We start from the raw sequence: 10,544 nt of genomic DNA on the forward strand, positions 1-10,544 counted from the left end.
TACTGAATTTGTGTCTTAATGTAGTACTTAGTCAGGGGGCTTTAGAGGTTTCTTTAATGGCGTTTTGTGTGCGTGGCAGTAGCCCACAAATATCACAATTCTTACTCAAGTTACCGCTTGCAAGGATATACGGACACATACACAAAATCTATATATATTAGTTTTATATGATACAAGCAACCGTTAGGTAACTAAACTGTTATACTCTGTAATAATATGTTGCAAGAGTATAAAAGTTGCATAGCATAAAAAAAGGACCACGCTATGGTAAAAATACTTGCCATTGTTATATTGTTGTGTGGCATAATAGTTCAACATCTACTTTTCTCTGCTATCACATTTTGTAAATCATGAACTACCATCCTACATTCTCGTTTTCTCCCTTCGCTGCTTGACATCCTTCCGCCGTCTACTTGTGACTCGACTCCAGCTTTTACTTGAAGTGATGGGTGTTGAAATCTGGCTTTCAAGTGATACTTTGTTGCCTTTGTTGTTGGCATATCAAATAGTTTATATTGTGATGTCATGTAACTCTTTGCACTTTTCGAGATTTTTGAGTGCTATCTGCTTTCAGTGTTTGGGTCACTCAAGGAGTCGGAAGGGAACAAAAAACGGTTTTACTTTTTCTAGACCTTGGTTTAAAGTTAATAAATAAACAAAATTATATTTCAATACAATTAGAGTAAAGCTTATATAAAGCTTCAGCTTAACCAATATCAAGAAACTACCTAAATTGTAATTTTTTTAATTTTGAAGTATTTATGAAGCGAAGAAAGTATTTTTTTTGTATTTGAAGAAATCAACAAACAGCACTATTACAATAATAGTTCCCTAAGGACCACAACGTCGAAGCTTTTTTCATTTTCATTTGAAATTAGTTATTCCACAATATAAGTATTTCCAGAACAATTGGTGCATGCTCTCTTCGCCAACATCGCCAACTTTAGTGGTAGAGAGTATAGTTGACGTTACCGTTGTTAGTTGAAGTAAGATATTAGCGGCATTGCGTAATCGGCATTTCTACTGGCGGGACCAAATACGCTTGCTTGCACACTTACAGGGGTGTTGTTGTTGGCGATGGAGGCGAAATTGATGCAGGCGCGAAAATCACAGGAAACTTCCAGACGCTTTGACTGAATTAATTCTGAGGCAAGAGAAAATGTGAGACTGTGAGACCATCAGTAAAGGCTTTTATGAATGAGGGTAAGCGGGTATGGATTTAGTGGAAGATGGGGAAATATGCGGTACAGTGCACACTGAAATGGAGTGTGTGAAGTGAAAATATTTGCATTGGTTTTAATTGAATGCGTTGAAGTGTGCATAAGTCAATATGAATGCTGCTGGGATTTCTACTGTGTTCATACTTATGTATAGTGTTAGTATGGCTGGTATCTCCAAAGTTTATAAGAGTATATTCTTACGTATAGACACAAGAACGTATTTATAGGGCTAGTTGTGAGTCTATCCGTAGTTGGTTACAAATAATGAGAGATTATTACACTTTCACTAAAAACTGAAAAGCAAATGAGTGTTTTTGATCTAATTGGAGTAACCAACTACAACATTATTTTGGATAGTAAAAGTGACTTATTAATGATGAGCATTGCAAAATTAAATTAATTAAGAAAAAACGACTTAACTATTTACTTCTCCATGGTGTAATTTTTCTATGATAAGAATCATAGACTCGGCTTTTTTGGAAACAGAACTAAACCTTGTAATATCGACATCATCTTCAACTATAACTGGCCTATCAGCAATACCATTAGCATCACCGCATCACCAATTTCAGTCCGAAAGTCTGCTGAAAGGCTTTTATCTTCGCCGTACAATCAAAATCTCGATTATTTTTCCAATCGATTGCCCCAAATCTGAATCTGAATTCACAATTGAATTGAATCTTTAATACGTGGCTCCCTATGACGATATACTCGCTTGTGTATATTTGCATTTTGTTTTCTCAACGCTTTGCCTTTGGTGACCTCAATTTTCGCCCCCACTTTACAAGCAATAAGTGGAGAAAAAAGGTTAGAAATACGATTCTGCAAGATTTTGGGTCACTGAGTGGTTTCGTCTAGCACATACCCTATGTTCTGCATTAGCAGTTAATTCGATTTCCTGCATTGTTGTTGTTATTTTGGGCATTCACAGCCTGCAAAGCCGTTTTGCAAATTTTGTAAGAAAATTCGGCGCATATTGCATTTCTTATTTTTTATTCAAGAGTGTGTATTGTGGAGAAAGCCACTTCCTCTGTCATCATATTGGTTATTACTTTGTCTAGAAAATTGGTGATGTTGAATATGAATTACACTGCAGCTCGTATTTAATTAATAAATACCGTTCTTGCCCTCATAACACTGCATTTTGGCTACTCAGAGCAGTTACGTGCAAGTATAATTAGATTTTTCGTTATATAAAAATAAGTAAATATGCCAGAGGTAATAGATTTTAGGCCTTTAGAAGAGCCGTGGTTAAAATTGGACGAAGAGCATGGCACCGCCCATGTTCCAGTGAAAACCCATATCTCATGACCTACTCTAAGTTTAAATTCCATCTGATTCTTTCAATTTCCAAAAAGTAAATAAATCACCAATTAATGTGTCGAAATTAAACTTTTACCGAATAGTGAGAGGAATTACGGCCTAAAAGTGTTTAAATCGGACCAAAACAATTCAAGTCTCCAGTTACCGAATATGTGGATCAAAGTTCCAATTGCAACTTTGTGTCGAAACTGTCGGTTAAACTGCGAGATATATTAAAAATTCGGAGAGAATCCTTTCATAATAATATTATGTCCTTTTGTCTTTAGCTCCCATATACCTAATAGAAAAATTTTTAAACTTCCAGTAGACTTTATACCTTCTGTAGCGGCATGCATATGAGTTATCTTATTAAAATTGAGGGAACATGTTTTCTAAGAACGCATTCTTGTGCTAAAATGAATAAAATCGTACGAAAGCTTGCCCTAGATTCCATATAGCTTATAAACCTTACGAAATCTAAAGGTATTTCCATCCACGTCGAAGTGGCAATCAAATGGCTAAAGAGCTGAAAATTTCGCAAAGTTCAATGCAACGACTGTTGAAAAATGAGCTAAAGGTCAAGCCTTACAAGTTCCAAACAGGACACAATCTTACACCGCAGCAAAAAAAAGTTAGACTCGAAAGAGCGAAGGAGTTGTTACACTTGCACGAACGTGGCGAATTTCCGAACATTGTGTTTTCTGATGAGAAGAATTTCCCTATTGAGCAATTCATAAACTCTCAAAATGACCGTGTTTACTTGACCGAACGCACGTACGAGAATTTAAGCCTACGAATGGCCACCCGAAGTAATTTCCCATCGCAAGTGATGGTATGGGCTGCCGTGACCGCTGATGGGCGCTCTCCAGTCATTTTCATCGAGCCTGGTGTCAAAGTAAATGCGACTTATTATCGTGAAAATATTTTGGAAGGTGCTTTAGAGCCGTGGGCACGTAAACACTTCGGCCGGAAAGAATGGACGTTCCAACAAGACTCGGCGCCGTCACATAAAGCGAGAATTAACCAAGAGTGGTTAAAAAATCATGTTCCACGCTTCATTTCGTCGACACAATGGCTTTCGAATTCAACAGACGCAAATCCGATGGACTTTTCCATCTGGTCCATTTTAGAGAGCAAGGTGCGGACTAAAAAATACACCAGTATGGATGCGCTCAAGAAAGCGATTGTACGTGAATGGGCCAAAATACCACAAGCTCACATTCGTGCAGCATGCAACTCGTTTTTTGACCGTTTGAGGGCCATAGTCAAGGCAAAAGGTGGCCATATCGAGCTAAAGTGAATGGATTCTAAATTTTTGATTATTTTCATACATTTTTGTCATTGAAATCAATAAAAATATTATCAAACTAAAAAATTATAGTCGTTTGAATAGGTAACACTTCGAGTGGGTAACCCATATTGTGTCAGTTGTACAACAAACTGACGGAGGTCGGTACTTCTGTTTTATGGAAAGCTTTCCCTAAGTTATGGTGAGTTTGTGTGGCTAGAATATTCGGCTGTGCTAGCTTCCATAACTGGATTAATCTATGGAATGTTCTCCCAAAAACAGTGTTGGTTGCTCCTCCCCGCGTTGTAAAGTCTTAAAAGATGGTAATATTTAAAAGCACTTGCAATGCAAATTAACAGAAAGCAGCGACTTTGAGGCTTCATAAGCAACATTTTTATACTGAAAGTGAATTTAGAAGACCTTTTAGTTTGTATTAATATATGTATGTATATACAGTGTCAAATTTAGAAGCAATAATATTGAACAAACAGAATATACCAGCACAGCATAAGCCTTGTTGGTCGCAGAAGTTAGCTACTATAGTATGTGTGCATACTTTGCTCCTTAATTTAATATAAATATATTCATTTCAGACGAAAGATACAAGTTAATAAGACCATCTAGCGCTATTTGGGGGGCATGACCGAAGTAAACATTGCAAATGAAGTTAGGAAATCGTTGCATGAAAATTCTTTGAAGTATGGGATCATATATATAATATACACTGCTTAAACAACCCCAAATGGTACATATCTTTTGACAACTATGTATTTGTGCAATTTCGTTTAAGTGTACTCACGTCAACCTCTTTGAAAAATAAATACCGTTGTATGGAAGCATCATTAGTGTCCTTTGTACCCACTATCACAGCAAATAAACCATCTTACATTTTTCTTTACTTCTTCCCTCTCTCTTTGATCCACATACCAATTATCAGACTTAAATTATTCTGAGTAACATACCTTTATGTAAAAAGATCTGTGATATACTAAGGGTGCTTGCATTGCTTATTAAAATACCATGAGTAACTTTGATAATACGTTTAAGGCCTCTCGATTGCACTAATAGAAAGTGAGTACTCCCACAAGTTAAAACCAACACATTTGATACTTCGCACCCACAAGAGCATCATCTTCAGGTGTGGTCAAAAACAACTTGCTGGGTGGAATGTACACAAGAGTGAGGGAAATTTGTCAAAGCGATGACTGCAGTGCAAATAGAAAAATGCGGAAACATCAATAATTCACAGCACAAACATCTGAATCATTTGTTGGTCAGATAACTAGACATCGAGGAGTAAATTGCCGAAGCGCGTTTTTAGAAATTGTCTTGAGTAATAGTTCACTTTTTGTTTAGATATACTTTTTATTTTAAAGTTTTGATATTATGTTTTAGAGATCTCTCTGTAGCAAATTTTAGCTTTAAATTTATACAATAATGTGTGTGAATATGTGTCCTACAATCTCATAACTGTATAATAAGACGGAAGTTAACTGAGTTTCGCTTGTAGTCTTAATGGTATTTTAATATTGCAATATATATGTATATGCGTTTTTCTGTATGCCAAGTTTGTTGACTTCTTCGCCGCTACGCCAGAGTTACTGTGATAAACAACGGAACTGCGTGCCAACCGACGGACGACACCGGTGGTTCATAATGGTTCATAGCACACCAGTGTCCTATATATAATCACAACTAACAACAACATCTGTTGTTGTTTCTATTTTTGAAATTTGCAGCACTATTGACAGGACTATTGACAGTGTTTCCTGGAATCAACAACTTAATGCCTTCCTTCGCATACATAATTTATAATTAAAGCTTAGTTTATTGAAATGTAATACATTTTTATATTTGGTTTAAGATTCGAAATTGTTGAAGCCGGAGGTTCTGAAAATATCATGGTTGGATATCAGTAAAATTCACAAAAATAACTAAAAAAAAGGCAATAAAGTGGCAATTTCTGAGTTGATAAGAGATATAAGAATTACGTAATTAAAGTTGACAGAAAAAAAGACAGTTTCCTAGTGGGTAGCATTTGCGTTGCCAATCAACTTGATTACTTTCGAGTAATATTAGCCACACTGCAGAATGATACACCTGCTGTTATTCCGTACGTTCCGCCGGTTCACCTGCTAGTCTGTAGAATGTATGCATTAATGGCCGATAATGAAAATTGTCCATCATTTCAATAAAATTCCTATTCCTATGCAAAGCAAAGCAATTTAATTACAACCAATATTTGATTAATGCAGCCATAAAGCTTCATTATCCCCATCTCTGAATTTATACCTCGACAGGAGATCAAGAAATGCTTGCAAACGTAATAAATTGCGTATACGCAGTGGCATACATGTTTCTATGTGTGGAGGAACGAACTCGCATTTGGTTTGCCCGTGTAACTGGATCATTTCCGTGTATGAACGTGCCGACATATTTTCGTTATGACTGATTCAGCTAGTCATAAATTAAGCAAAAAATTTAAATATGATTTGTGGCAATTGGCGTCGTGAACAGCATTCAGCTGATTGCATGTGGTATTCCATTTCAGCAGGGAGACTCTATCCATGCTTAATTAGCAATAGGAGGTTATAAAGCTCTTTTATATCATATCAGTTATTTTCATGTAATGAAAATGTCAAGAGTACATTACAGGGTTCCTATGCGCCTGCAGCAGAACTTAGTGTGTCGGGAAACATAAAATTGGAAAAAGTCTCAAATAGTATGGTTCAGCAGTTCAGTTCTGCTAAGCTTATACCATTTATTTTTAGTCAAATTTAATGAAACTTCGAATTATTCTGCTTGCAAAAGAGAGCGAATTCACCATGAATCCTCAAATTTTTGGTAAGTGAATGAGACACTCTTCACTTGATTCAAACCAGTCCAACGTGTAAAGTACTTACAAAACTACGGAAAAAAAGATAGAAATTAAAAGGAGGGTAGCCCGTTTCTTACTAAAAAAGACTAAGATAACATTGAGTACTTTACTGAAAATATTTTACCTTCATAATTAATTCTAGATAACAAAGATTGTGTAGAACTTTTTCAGAATTCAATCTAAAGTCTTCTTTTATCAAGCGAAGATGGTAATAACCTCGGAAAATAGGAAACTTATTATTTAATGGCATACTTAACACTTCCACAGCTGCATAAGTCTTAAACTCTTTATCAATGTTCTAAAATGTTACAAAGATAAAATGCGGACAAAAAATCTTTTCAATTTATCTCGGGCAAATTGAACTAACTACAGGCAAATAAAAAAGCATCAACACTCATTAAGCCTCATAAGCGCCTTATAAGCTTTCTGCATCAATGTAAAATGTAAAGCAAAGGCCCGCATAGTTTGCTCAGTAGAAAGGATTGCATTTGGTTGCATGGCTTTAATCTCTTTTAGATAACACATATGCTTCTAATACACTGCAGGGCGTAAATTATTCAGAGATTATGCAATACCACACCGTTGTCGGCTTCTGACGGTGTTTATACTGCTGATTTAATGCCATGAATGACGTCCTGGCGCAACACTTTTGGACAGCCACATGATTCAAGTCTAGTGATGACGTGTGCCGGTAAAGAAAAATGAAGGCAAGAACAGCGACTAAATGCGGATGAAAATACATTAGAAAGCTCTTTTCACTCCAGTAACATTTGACAAAGACGTTGATTAAGCTGCTTCGATGAGAAGCAAGTGGTTGTTCCGAAATCACAGCCGTTGTAGTTCGTGAACTTTGTATGAGGTTATATTGTTGGCACCGCTGATTTCTAAATGAAATTACTGTGATGAAATTGGCAATTTTTCAACTTTGGTTAGTGATATTCATTCATGAATTGGTAGGTTATTAAGCTTGTATGGAAAATTATTAATATTAAAAGTTATTGAACGTTTAATGATGAGAGTTGAATATGTTATTTGAGTTTTCAGGTCTGATATATTGTTAAATTTCACAGCACTAGAAATGGAATAGAATAGAAAGTAAATAAACAGCGTATATATATAAAATAATGACACAAGTTTTAAAGAAAGAGCACAAAATGAACAATTTTGTTCTTAAAATCAGAGCTGAGTTGTGAAGAAGCTATGCAATCCCTGCCATATATCCGTTGACTGGGGACTTAAAAAGCAATGGTTCGAGTTCAACCATTTTTGAACGTTTGATACTCCAGAAATACTATTTTTTTAAGGTTTTATTCTCATTACTTTACAGATGCTCGATCTATATTCTGTAAAGTGAATGATTTATATAATATGAAATATATCATTAAACAGAGAACGAAATAAAAAGAAGCACATACATATGTCTTTCTGAGTACTCCCAAAGCGAATTAGAAAACGAGTTTTTATAACAGCATCAATGTTGAGGTCAAAGGCGTTCTATTCCACTTTCATTGGTGAAAGGAGCAGTAATGGCCGAAGAATGACGTCACATAACTTCTTCTCGCTGAGCAATGGCAGGGACAAGATGGATATGCGATATCGGCAGTAGACTCATACCAATCTATAATTTGAATTATTCTTCGTTTTGGTGCACAAAAGTGCTTCAGTGCAATCAATGCTAATCTAAATAAGACAGAACTTACAATGAAACGAATATATCAATTTCTTTGCCGCGGAAAACTAGCTACTTGCTAGCTAGCTAAGAATGTCACGTCGAACCTGATATGGTAAAATTTCAGGCTATTTGGTTACATCAAATGGCACACAAGTTAAAACAAAGAAATATCTTAGCAATAAATGGGCGAAGCAAGCATTTACAAACATATATAAAGTAACTATTGACTTTCTCTAGACTTCTGAAGCATGCGAGAAGAGCATAGGAAATGCAATACAACCACGCACCGCATAAAAATACATAGAAACAGTAACAACCACAGTAGTTGCTTCTTAAGGTGACGCATGAAAAATTAGGCGGTTTTCGTGAACTTTTTTAAAAGAAAGTACTACATTGGAATGCTTCGACGTTCTATGGACATAATAAAGTATACTTTTAGCTATATTAAAATTTTTTTTTTACAAAAATATTGAAAAATAACGGAGTTATGTGCTGTCTGCGGAAGTGCTAAAAAAAAAGTGCCTCAACTGCTGGCATGATTCCGATCGAATGAGTAGCTGAAACAGAAAAATTCAAAATGTTTATTAAACTTAAATATATTTTCTGTACAATGAACTACGATCTTTGAAAAATATCAAAAATTAAGGAAATGGCGTAATTTTAAACATAAAATCGTTTTTTTACGAAAAAAATGGTTGCTTTTTTAATGCCAAATTGACAATTTTCAACCAATCAAAAAGATCGTAGTCCATTGTATAGAAAATGTATTCAACTATACCCAGTTTTAGTTTGAAGTCGATCGGTCAATATATCGTTGAGTTATGATGTCAGCAATTTTGAAAAATGTCGTTTCGAGAAAAACGCGTTTAAATTTTCACTTATATATGTTTGCATCTCTGAGTGGTCGCTATTTAGAACGCTGCCATTCAAAAACTATTCAAGATACGACCTTGCGAATTTCACAGGATAGTTTTGAATATCGAAAAAACAAACAAACAAAAAAAATTTTTTGAAAGTGTCACACTGGTATAGCCCCTTAAGTACGAGTATGGAACTTAAGATCAACTACTGTGGTTGTTACTGTTTCTATGTATTTTTTTGCGGTGCTTGGTTGTATTGCATTTCCTATGCTCTTCTCGCATGCTTGAGAAGTCTAGCTTCCTCTGCAATCGGCGCTGTGTGGCCTTCTATCTTTTCTGGTTTGTTTATTAGCATTATTTTCCTCCCCAAATAACTCAATATTGCGTTTGCGGTGAACTCAGCTGGGCTCAGTGTAGTATTGTTTTGTTGTCTGAGCGTGTATTCTAGGAAAATATCAAAATAACAAAGATGTACCGATGAAATGGTTTTTTACCTATTGATATAGGAAATAAATGCTTAAAAAATTGGAGGGTGGTGAAGATTTTAATAATGTTTTACTGCATTCTTTGATCAAGAAAATGCATCTTGGTGAATAAGTAATAAAATAGTTAGTATAAGGAAACTTGTAGATCGACCATCCACGTTTATGATTTTTTCAGCATTTTATTTGTTTATGTCTATGTTTTCAAAAGTTATCTCTCTTAAGTGATTTAACCTTCAGATCTTCGATACAAAATGATATATATTTAATATTTGATGACTGACAGACAATTCCGCCCCAAGTGAAATATTATATTATTTTAAAAAATATTATTTTTCTTCTTTAGCGCAACCACACTCACAAAATGATTCACACCACCATCCTTAGTATAAGAGTTTCATGCCGCTTGAAGTAGAGAAGCGCCAAAAGTCATTAGCAGTAAAGTCTCACAGATTTTTAAACAATAGTATTTGTATACAATTCCTTGGGAGAAATCAAGCAAAGCAAGATGATTCAGCAAAAAATAGGCAAACGTATGGGGGTTTTTATTTATAAGTGAACATATGAAATCATAGAGACAAGCTGAAGAAACAAATAACCATTTACTAACTATTTTAGAACTAGTATGAACAATAATGCAATCTAGCCAGCTGAGTGTCCTTTATCATATAATCGCCGTGTATTTTTCAATATTCATGTCTATCCATATGACAATTGTTATATTTTATTCAGAAACCTGATCAAATAAACAAACATTAAACAGAAAGTATTATTATTGAAACATCAATAATTATATTGGTTGCTTTTGTAAATAATTTATTGCTGACTTATGTACATAAAAT

The sequence above is a fragment of the Bactrocera tryoni genome, chromosome 4, assembly GCF_016617805.1.
Source record: "Bactrocera tryoni isolate S06 chromosome 4, CSIRO_BtryS06_freeze2, whole genome shotgun sequence".
In the NCBI taxonomy this organism is placed as follows: domain Eukaryota; kingdom Metazoa; phylum Arthropoda; class Insecta; order Diptera; family Tephritidae; genus Bactrocera; species Bactrocera tryoni.